This window comes from Camelus bactrianus, chromosome 4 (genome assembly GCF_048773025.1).
Source record: "Camelus bactrianus isolate YW-2024 breed Bactrian camel chromosome 4, ASM4877302v1, whole genome shotgun sequence".
Taxonomy (NCBI): Eukaryota; Metazoa; Chordata; class Mammalia; order Artiodactyla; family Camelidae; genus Camelus; species Camelus bactrianus.
The window spans coordinates 23,825,687-23,837,830 of NC_133542.1; the positions used below are offsets into that span (position 1 = coordinate 23,825,687).

Consider the following 12,144-nt stretch of genomic DNA (forward strand, 5'->3'; position numbering starts at 1 on the left):
TGTTCAAATTGGCAGTACTTCAAGCTTGAGGACAGCAGGGCCAACTCAGCCTGTTCTCTGTATTTAGGTGCCAAGAAGCCTTTAATTAGCTACTTACTCTAATTACTCTGAATAGAAACTTATCTGTTCATATGTCCTTCTCAGGCAAAGGACTCAAAGTCCTTGTATCACACCCTGAGAGAAACCCTAAGACTCAATGTTACTTCCGTGGCTAGAGCAGGAAAGTAAGGAGAACACGAGAAGCCGCAAGTCTCGCTCATGCATAACCCCATCATCGGTGCCCCATTTATACTAAAATGATTTATTCACCAACCTAAGCCAGACTCTGTTCTTTACAATTCGAATTAGGTCAAGTTTTTTTTTTTAAGAGGTCAAAAACCTTTTTAAAAGCCAATGTGAACAGGGCAGAGTAGGTTTTTTTTTTTTGTTTTTTTTTAACAGTTGCACAGTGACTTCTTCAGACTGATGTAGTCTGCATAGCATGTAAGAAAATTAGAAAAACAAAGTTCTAAGGAGACTTCAAGGAAGTGGGGAGGAGTATGGTGAAAAATAAACCAATAAACAAGAGAGCACCACTGTCAGCTGTGGAGGACCGACCTACAGCCTCTTCTTCCTGGTGGTTGATCTGTGTGCCAAGTACAGCGGAGGAACTCCACGCCTTGGAGGACAAACTGGTAGGAAATAATATGGCCCTTTATTCAGGATTGAAGAAAGATCTAAACGGATGTGTATTTCATGGGATTTGGAGTATGATTTAAAACCCTTAAGCATCAAGAGGTCTAAAACAGGAATAAGATTAACCTCTGAAAGAAATGTAGAATGTTCTGCTCCTAAGAAAAACAGACTATTCGTACATTTGCTGTAAACTCAACTGATGAGCAGAAACAGTTAACAGGTCAGCAAAAGTCCATTTCCAAAATTACTAATTCAGGCAAGGCTTATGAAATGAATCTGTAGATGAAGGGACTGATATCATCAGTCTTTTAATTCTGTACATTTTGAACATCGTCCAAAAATACGAATCTGCTGTTGAAATTCTGTGAAAGGGAGAGAGAAGAGAAATAGTCCACCTATTGCCACCTTCCCATGGAAAGCACGCACGTCCTGCTGCAGATGTATCAGAACGGTTGCACTTTCCTTGGCGAATACACCCACTCTTTTGTTTGGGTTTTCTTTTAAATCCTTTTACAGAAGTTTCATGTTTGGCAAGAGCACATTTCTAAGTCCTTTGTCTACTTTGCCCCTGATTTTTCATGAACAATACCAAAAATAAAAAAGGGAATGAAAAAAACTCAAGCATTTATTCAGTTTGCCACGACAAAGTTTTGGTTTTTTTTAAATACTCTTTTGAAAGTTTGATATTCTTTTGGTAAGTTACAGGAAGAATTTTTGTCTGTTGAGGAGAAACAGAGAAAATAGATTGCAATTAATCTTTTATGCATTCATGTTCATCACATACCTCATGCAGACTTTTAGAAAAACTGAAGAGTAATGGAATTTTATATATGAAAGTATGACTGTTTTTTCTAGTTCTTGTATTTTTAATCTCCTATAACCCTCAGCTAATTATTGTAATTTGTATGGAAGATATTCTCATTGAATTATCTTTTCGATGTAACGCACATTCTTTCTGAAAAGCTAAAGAAATCTCTAAATGTCCACATTCTTCTGTAAAACAGTATGAGGCAAGAGCATGAGTCCTCCCACAAGACAAAAGGACTAAACATTTCTCCAGTGATGGTCTTCCCCTGGGCTCTCCTGTGGGGCAGAGCCTTCCTTTCTCCTGTTTGTTGGGGAGAAGACCCATTCCTGTTGTATCATTCATATTTTCTCCAAATTGCAACTACCGTTTACATCAGCACAGAATTCATCTACACTGATCTTGGTCAAGTATGAGAGTATGCATTTTCACTCCTTTGACCGCACACTTTGACGATCCATGCCTTCATTTCAAATAGCAAGGCCTTTTCATTTCACTGAGGCTGTCTTTGTCAAAACTTTTCATCTTTCTCTTTTCACCGAAATGGATTTCTCAGATAGAAAGTTGCCACAACTACCTTATGCCTGCAATACTTTCATTTATGGAAATAGCTTTTCCTTTTTCTGTTCAAATTAGTAGCTGATTGTGTTACTGAAATGGCATCCTCCAAAGAACATCACCAAAATAGGAAATCTGTTGGCTGTGGCATGAATTGAATTTTTAAATAGGTAAGCAGTAATTGTGTAAGAAACACAAGGAGGGGTTTAGGAGTGGAAGGGGCTTTCCTATAAGCAAATAGGAAATCTGCTCATGTGCGGGACAATACAAACAGGATGTATAAATTGCAAAGCCAACACCCAAGTTTTCCACCAGCCAAGATACACAGCATTATCTTTTCACCTGGTAAGATTCCAAACGGAAATGACGATATTCAGAATTATTTCTTTAATGAAAGAGGTGACTAAAATTGAAGTCAAAAGATTACATAACTCTTGACTAAATGTAAACAGCTACCTTAGGACTGCTTGTACGCAAATATAGAATATTTCTATTTAAGTTTATTTAAGAGACTATGAGCTAAGATTTTCTTGAATAGTCTCCTAAGTATGTTCCTCCACTTCCAATAAACTCTGTATCTCAACTTCATATTTTTCATTGAACTGTCTCAGAAGTCATGATGAGGTTAATCCAGAACTCTTACATTTAGTCTCTTCGGTGCTCCTGGAAATAGTTCGGCCCTTGTCCATTTTAACTGGATTGATGGGAATAACAATGTCATTGTATTTTATGTAATGAAATAAAGGATCTGACAATATGGAAAAACAAAAAAAAGGAAATGACTTTATAGTTGAGCCCCAGTTAGTTGAGTATGGACAGCGACCAAACCATAAAGTCCTCTGCCAAAGCCTGGGGACAAGGTAAGAACTTAATGAAAACAATAAGCTCATCCTAGCAAGGAATGACAATGGCAACATGAGAGAGCAAGGAGCTGGGATTTACTCACTGACTCCTGTGAACCGGGTGCGATATGGCACTCTGGGTACAGGAAGGATGAGCCACATGGTCAGCTCATAGCCCAGTGAAGGAAATAAAGGAGTAAACACAGATCTCAGTGTGGTTATGATAAATGCTGTGATAGAATTAAGTACAGAATGCAGTGGAATTACAGGGGACGGAAACTGCCCCAGTCTGGAAAGGATTCACAGAATAGAAGACACATCCACAGAATCTTAAAGAAGGTGACACTAGGTAAGGGGGCAAGTCAGACTAAATCTCTAAATCATTAGAGAAAATTTCCCCTTCTAAGTCTTCTTCCAAGTTGTTTGGATTCCTCTGATTTTTTAATTTTTCATAGGAATTTTAACTCCAGCATCAATTTTCTATGAAAATGCTGTCAAAATAAGAAAACTGAACTTATCTTTAACATGCATGTCTTTCTATTCATGAAAACACTGTCTATTTATTTTAGTTTTATTTTGGATCCTCCCACAAAATTTAAAATTTGCCAACTAGAAGCACTTACAAATGTTTTCTTATATTTGCTGCTCTTTTTCTTTCTTTTTTTTTTTAACATTTTTTATTGATTTATAATCATTTTACAATGTTGTGTCAAATTCCAGTGTTCAGCACAATTTTTCAGTCATACATGGACATATACACACTCATTGTCACATTTTTTTCTCTGTGAGTTATCATAACATTTTGTGTATATTTCCCTGTGCTATACAGTGTAATCTTGTTTATCTATTCTACAATTTTGAAATCCCAGTCTATCCCTTCCCACCCTCCACCCCCCTGGTAACCACAAGTCTGTATTCTCTGTCTGTGAGTCTATTTCTGTCCTATATTTATGCTTTGTTTTTGTTTGTTTGTTTGTTTTTGTTTTTTAGATTCCACATATGAGCGATCTCATATGGTATTTTTCTTTCTCTTTCTGGCTTACTTCACTTAGAATGACATTCTCCAGGAGCATCCATGTTGCTGCAAATGGCATTATGTTGTCGGTTTTTATGGCTGAGTAGTATTCCATTGTATAAATATACCACCTCTTCTTTATCCAGTCACCTGTTGATGGACATTTAGGCTGTTTCCATGTTTTGGCTATTGTAAATAGTGCTGCTATGAACATTGGGTGCAGGTGTCATCCTGAAGTAGATTTCCTTCTGGATACAAGCCCAGGAGTAGGATTCCTGGGTCCTGTGGTAAGTCTATTTCTAGTCTTTTGAGGAATCTCCACACTGTTTTCCATAGTGGCTGCACCAAACTGCATTCCCACCAGCAGTGTAGGAGGGTTCCCCTTTCTCCACAGCCTCTCCAGCATTTGTCATTTGTGGATTTTTGAATGACGGCCATTCTGACTGGTGTGAGGTGATACCTCATTGTAGTTTTGATTTGCATTTCTCTGATAATTAGTGATATTGAGCATTTTTTCATGTGCTTTTTGATCATTTGTATGTCTTCCTTGGAGAATGGCTTGTTTAGGTCTTCTGCCCATTTTTGGATTGGGTTGTTTATTTTTTTCTTATTGAGTCGTATGAGCTGCTTATATATTCTGGAGATCAAGCCTTTGTCGGTTTCATTTGCAAAAATTTTCTCCCATTCCATAGGTTTTCTTCTTGTTTTACTTCTGGTTTCCTTTGCTGTGCAGAAGCTTGTAAGTTTCATTAGGTCCCATTTGTTTATTCTTGCTTTTATTTCTTCTAGGAGAAAATTTTTGAAATGTATGTCAGATAATGTTTTGCCTATGTTTTCCTCTAGGAGGTTTATTGTATCTTGTCTTATGTTTAAGTCTTTAATCCATTTTGAGTTGATTTTTGTATATGGTGTAAGGGAGTGTTCTAGCTTCATTGTTTTACATGCTGCTGTCCAGTTTTCCCAACACCATTTGCTAAAGAGACTGTCTTTATTCCATTGTATATTCTTGCCTCCTTTGTCCAAGATTAGTTGACCAAAAGTTTGTCGGTTCATTTCTGGGCTCTCTATTCTGTTCCGTTGGTCTATATGTCTGTTTTGGTACCAATACCATGCTGTCTTGATGACTGTAGCTCTATAGTATTGTCTGAAGTCTGGGAGAGTTATTCCTCCAGCCTCTTTCTTTCTCTTCAGTAATGCTTTGGCAATTCTAGGTCTTTGATGGTTCCATATAAATTTTATTATGATTTTTTCTAGTTCTGTGAAATATGTCCTGGGTAATTGAATAGGGATTGCATTAAATCTGTAGATTGCCTTGGGCAGTGTGACCATTTTAACAATATTGATTCTTCCAATCCAAGAGCATGGAATATCTTTCCATTTTTTAAAGTCTTCTTTAATTTCCTTCATCAATGGTTTATAGTTTTCTGTGTATAATTCTTTCACCTCCTTGGTTAGATTTATTCCCAGATATTTTATTAATTTGGGTGCTGTTATTTGCTGCTCTTTTGAATGGAATATCTAACTACATTTAAAATAATTTATTTTAAATTATCAGTGGTGTATTAAATATTATTTTTATATTGACCTTATATCCAGAAACCATGCAGAATTTTCTTATTAGGTCTAATAACTTGTTAGTAGACTATCTTGGATTTTCTATGAAAATAGTCATATCACCTTCAGATAATGATAATTTGTTTTTATTATTTCTTATTAAAGCTGTGAATATTTATTCATTTTGATTTTTCTCTTCTACTGATTAGGCTAGGACCTTTGAAACAATGCTGAATACAAAGTCTTTTTGATGGGCATAATTGTCTGATTTACTTTAAAAAGAATGGCACACCACATTTTTCTCCATTAAGTATGATATTGGCAGGAGATTATTTTTGCTACATCATAACTGAGTGTCAAATTTTGGTCATACTCTTTTTCTTCCTAATTTTTTAATGGTAAACAGAGGTACACAAATATACAGTCTTTATAAGAAAATATGTAAATATTAACCAGGTTAAAAAATAGAATAGTGACAGTATTTTTAAAGCCCTTGTATCCTCTTTTCCACTTATATTATCTCCCCAACCCAATAAAATAAGTACAATGATTACATGTATGATAATCACTGCCTGAATTTCCTTTATGTATGTATCATATGTGTATTTCTTTAAAAGCATAATTGTTCAGTCCTGCTTATTCCAAAGCTTGATATAAATGGAATCACACTAACAGTATTCTTAAGTAATCTTATTTTTGGCTCAGTATTAAGACTTTGAGATTCAGACATGTGGCTATGTAGTGCTGTCTTTCATTCATTTTCATCTTTGTATGATATTCTGTTGTGTGAATGCACTATAATTTATTTAGGTAATCCACTGTTGATGGGAACTCAAGTTGTTTCCAGTTATCTGCTGTTAGGAATAATACTTTAGTGAGTTCTGTATTCTGATGCAAATTTGCAATAATTCTTTAGGGTGTATACCTAGGTCTGAATTGTTGGGTCTCGGGCCACATGGATCTTCAACTTTGCTAGAAAATGCCAATGTCTCCAAAAATGATTGTGCCAGTGCTTAGACAGTAAAGTGTGAGAATTCTCTTTGAACCACATCTTCATCCATGATTAGCCACATTTGTGACTTTCAGTGTTGCCTTACTAGTGAGTATAAAAAGATAACACATTTGTGGTCTTAATTTATCCTTCCCTGAGGATGAGCAACTTTTCATATGTTTATTGGACATTCATGTTTTCTGTGAAATGTATGTCGAAGTGGTTCATTCATTATTCTCCTGAGGGCTGGGCTTTATTTAAGTATGCTAAACATAAGTGTTTTGTCAGTTATATATTTTGCAAATACCTTACCCATGTTTGGTGCTTGCATTGTTTTCTTCCAGTTTCATTGTGATGTAATTGACATACAGCATTATAAAGTTTAAAGTATACACCATAATGATTTGACTGACATAAGTCATGAAATGATTAGCACAATAAGCTTAGTGAGCATCCATCATCTCATGTAGATACACAATTAAAGAAATGGAAAAAATGTTTTCCTCGTGATGGGAACTCTTGGGATTTGCTCTCAACAACTTTCATATACAACATAGAGCAGTGTTCATTATATTTATCATGTTATACATTATATCCCTAGTACTTAGTTATCCTATAACTGGAAGTTTATACCTTCTGATTGCCTTCAACCAATTCCCCTTCCCCCAACCCTCACCTCTGGTAACCACAAATGTGATCTATTATTCTATGAGTTTCTTTGTTTCTTTATTTTGAAGTGTAATTGATCTACTTGACACTATGACAAAGGAGACAAGAATATACAGTAGGGAAAAGACAGCCTTCTTAATAAATGATGTTCAGATAACTGGACATCGCCATTGAAAAGAATCACAATGGACTACTTTCCACACTATGCCAAAAAGTAAATTCAAAATGGATTAAAGACTTAAATATAAGACCTGAAACCATAAAACTCCTAGAAGAAAACATAGGCAGTATGTTCTTTGACATTGGTCATAGCAACTATTTTTTTTTTTTTTGTATATATTTTCTCAGGCAAGAGAAGCAAAAGCAAAAATAAACAAATGGGACTATGACAAATGAAAAAGCTTTTGCACTGCAAAGGAAACTATCAACAAAACAAAAAGGCTGCTGCTGACAGGGAGAAGATATCTGCAAACAATATATCTGATAAGGGGTTAATATCCAAAATATGTAAAGAAGTCATATAACTCAACATTAGAAAAACAAAACAGCTGGATTTAAAAATGGCAGAGGATCTGAATAGAACATTTTCCAAAGAAGACTTACAGATGGCCAACAGGTACATGAAAAGATGCTCAACATCACCAATCATCAGGGAAATGCAAACTAAAACCCCAGTGAGATATTACCTCACACCTCTCAAAATGGCTGTTATCAACAAGACAACAAATAACAAGTATTGGCGAGGATATGAAGAAAAGGGCACCCTCATGCACTGTGGGTGGGAATGTAATTTGGTGTAGCCACTATGGAAAATGGTATAGAGGTTTCTCAAAAATTTAAAAATGGAACTACCATACAATCCAGCAGTTACACCCTGGAGTATTTATCCAAAGAAAATAAAACACTTATTAGAAAAGATACATGCAGCCCTATGTTCATTGCAGCATTATTTACAGTAGCTAAGATATGGAAGCAACCTAAGTGCCCATTAATAGACGAATGGATAAAGAAGATGTGGCATATATATATATATATATATATATATATATATACACACACACACACACACACACACATACACATACATACAGACATACATATAGTGGAATATCACTCAGCCATAAAAAAGAATAAAATCTTGCCATTTGCAACAAGATGTATGGACCTAGGGGGTATTATGCTAGGTGAAATAAGTCAGACTGAGAAAGACAATCACTGTATGACTGATATGTGGAGTCTAAAAAACAAAACAAATGAACAAACATAACTAAACAAAATCAGAGTCATAGATACAGAGAATAAGCAGGTGGTTTCCAGAGAGGAAGGGGGTCAGGGAAAGGAGAGAAACAGAAAAGAAAGAAATAAGTCACAAACTTACAGCTGCAGAACAAATGAATCACAGATATGAAGTGTACACTGTGGGGAATATAGTCAATAATTATGTGATATCTTTGTATCATGACAGATGGTAACTAGACTTACCCTGGTGACCTTTCTGAAATGTATAGAAATATTGAATTACTTTGCTGTAGCTTGCATTTTAAGTCTTCCTATAACATTTGGTGAACTGTTCTGAATCTTGGTGTCATCGAAATTATCCATCCTTTCCTTTGGTTTATGCATTTTTCAGACTCGCTTAAGAAAAATTTTCCTGCCCCAAGTTTTTAAAGATATTCTATGCAATAGCAGATTTAATATTTTGTATTTGCATTAAAATGTTTGTATAACCTGCAGTTGATTTTTATATATTGTCTAAATAGGGGTCCAAATTCCTTTTTACATATAATAGCCAATTGTCCTAAGTTTTTTATGAAAAACCTTTTTCCCAATTATCTGCAATATCATGTGTCATGTTAAGTGTCTTTATGCTTGTGTCTATTTCTGGTGATTTCTGTCTACTCTGTTTCATTGGTCTATTTGTCTATCCCAGTGTGAGCGATATACTGTATTAATTACTGTAGCTTTGTAATAAATTTGATAAATGAGTGGGCAGGTCCCTAATATCTTCTTCCTCAGTTGTCTAGATTGTTCTTGGCCTTTTAATTTCACATAAACATTTCGGAAGCTATTTATCATCCTTCAGAAGATAAAATATCAATGGAAGGAAAATATTATTGGTATTTTAATATGCATAAAAAAACCAATGTGGAAAAAAATGACAATTTCTGCAGTATGAATTCTTTCAATTCATAAATCAGCTATAGGTCTCCCTTTGTTTTGTATTACAACTAATGTCACTGTACATGATTTTACTCTACAGTTACAAAGATCAAGACAGTGTTCTACTAAAGAATATCTGTGTCTCTAGATATAGAGATCAGTGGAGTCAAGAAATGGACCCACAAAGATATGGACAGCTGATGTTCATTGAATGGGCAAAGGAAGTTCAACAGAGAAAGAAAAGTATTTTCACAAAAAAGTTGCTGAAACAAATACTCACATATAATACACACACACACACACATATATATATACCTTGGTCCATATCTCACATCCACACAAAAACTAGCAAAAATAAATCATATGCCTTTATGTAATATCTAAAACTATAAAACAGAAAAAACAAGAAAATAATCCTTGCTATTTGGGGCTGGTGGTGATTTCTAAACACAACAACAAAAGCATGGTCTATAAAAGAAACATGAATAAATTTGATTTATATATTAAGAGAATGGAAAAGTGAAGTCTCAAATTGGGAGAAAGTATTTGGAAATACTATATCTCACAAAGGTCTTGCATCTAAAATATGTAAAGAACCTTCAACTCTCAATAACAAGAAAAAAATCCAAACCTCAAACAATGGGCCAGACCTTTGAACAAAACAAAGATTCGAATGGAAAAAGAAGCACCAAAAGATTAAGCAAGTTATTCATCAAGAGAATGCAAATTAGAGCCACAGTGAGCTCTGACTACACATCTACTTGGATGGATGGAGAAGGTTTTAAAAAATACTTACCATAGCAACTGCTGACACGGATGCAGAGCAACTGGAACTTTCACACATTGCTGGTGGAATGCAACATAGTTCAGACACTTTAAAAAAACATTTGGCAATTTCTTACAAAGTTAAAAATACACTTATCAGGCAACCCTGCAACCCCATTCCTAGCTATTTACTCAAGTGAAATGAAACCTTATGTTCAGACAAAAACTTATATGCGAATGTTTATAATAGCTTTATTTGTAATTGTACAAAACGGGAAACAACCCAAATGTTTGAACTAGGGACTGGTTAAACAAACTGGTACATCTATATAACTGAATACTACCAGAATAAAAAGAAATGAATAAGTAATAAACATAACAGTGTGGATGGATCTTAAAATGCTTTATGGTAACTGAAAGAAGTCAGACTCAAAGTCTCCATCCTGTGCTATTCCATTTATATTACATTGTGGAAAAGGCAAAGTTATACGGACATAAAACAGATCAGTAATTTCCGTGGACTGCTGGAAAAGAGTTGAGTGCAAAGGGATTGGTCAGTGACTTACTTGGGAAGAGAGGAGGATGCTGGAACAGTGAGCTATCTTGATTGTGGTTGTGGTTAGAGACCTGTGTGTGTTTGTCAAAACCCACAGACTAGTGCAGTAAAAAAAAAAAAAAAAAAGTGAATTTTACTATATGTATTTTATAGTTTAATAAAAGAATAAAAAAGAGCCCACTTCATCTGATTTTAATGTGATCACATCAACTTTCTTTAGGTTAGAACTAGTATGGTATAGCATTTTCTGTTCCTCTCTCTGTGACCTTCTACTTAAAAGATCACTTAAACAGGACTTAAGTTTCTCTTTTTAGTACAGTCTTATAACCGTTATCTTTTAATTGGTCTGTTTAGCTCCTTTACACTTAATGGAATTACTGATCTAACTTGGTTTAAATTTACCTTGTTATTTGTTTTCTATTTGGCCCATGTGTTTATTTTTTAATTTCTTTTTTCTTACATTGCCTTAGATGAAAGTACTTCTACTTAATTTTTCTCTGTTTTCTCCATTTTCCATTTTTACTCCATTTTTCTTTTTTGAGTTTTCAGGGTTGCATCTCCAGCTCCATTGTGGATAATTAGCGCTCATTACCTGATTGTTAGGGCCTCTATCCATGCCCACTTTCGCCTTAAGCCACCAAGGCTTCAGGGACTTTACAATTGTGACTTGAAATTCTTCTCAAGTTCTGAGACCTGGAAATTTTGTCTTGATTTTTAGAACCCAGGTGCATTCAAACTGCTTGTAGTTACATTCTCTGCAGCATTTCTATGAGTTTGTGGAGAGAGGGGCTCTTGTTAGCTTAGTTCTCCATCAGACAAAATTCAGAAGTGATGAGGCTTTAAAGTTGATTTGTACGTTTGAGGAATTTAAAATAATACTCTGTGGCCAGAGCATAGAGTCCATGGCAGAGGGAGGGTGGTGGAAAGTAACCAACTGAGCAGCGAGAACCAGATCATGAAGAGTAACATACATTGTTCTCAGGATTAAGGATATTCTTGCAAAGGCAATAGAATACCAAAAAATAAAAATTAAAACAAAAAACAAAAAACAGTTTAATCAGAGAAATGACATGTCCAGACTTGTATTTTAGATGGATTATATTGGCTGGTCGAGGGGATCGAATTTAGTTCTCAGTAATTTCTGTATGAAGGCAGGGCCTCTGCTACTTCCCTTTAAGAAAATTCCAGGGGTTTGGGGAGAGGGAAGGAGGAAGGAATGAATAGATGGAGCGCAAGCGATTTTTAGCAAATGTAATTATTCTCTGTGATACTGTAGTGATGGCTACATGTCATTATGCATTTGTCAAAGCCCATAGAATGTACAACATCAAGAGTGAACCATGGACTTCAGTTGATAATAACTTGCCCATGTTGGTTCATCTGTTGCGGAAAAACATGTTACAGCTCCGTGTTACAGCTCAGTTGTGACAGCAGCTTGGATCCAGGCGAGAGACCAAGCAGCACTTGGAAAGTTGGAGAACTCAGGTTTATTAAGCCAGCGGGCCCAGAGGAGTTAACACTTCAAACTCTGGACCCCATCTGTGGTTTACACAG

The 12,144-nt window shown here is 35.4% G+C and overlaps 1 protein-coding gene across 1 annotated transcript in view; it reads left to right on the plus strand.

Annotated features, from left to right (window-relative positions):
• The first annotated feature begins 412 nt into the window (after positions 1–412).
• Positions 413–12,144, plus strand: part of MPDZ (multiple PDZ domain crumbs cell polarity complex component) — a 370,677-nt gene continuing 358,945 nt past the window's right edge. The window contains exon 1 of the mRNA XM_074361559.1: positions 413–674. The gene's annotated coding sequence lies outside the window, so the exon portion shown is untranslated. The remainder of the gene's footprint in view (positions 675–12,144) is intronic.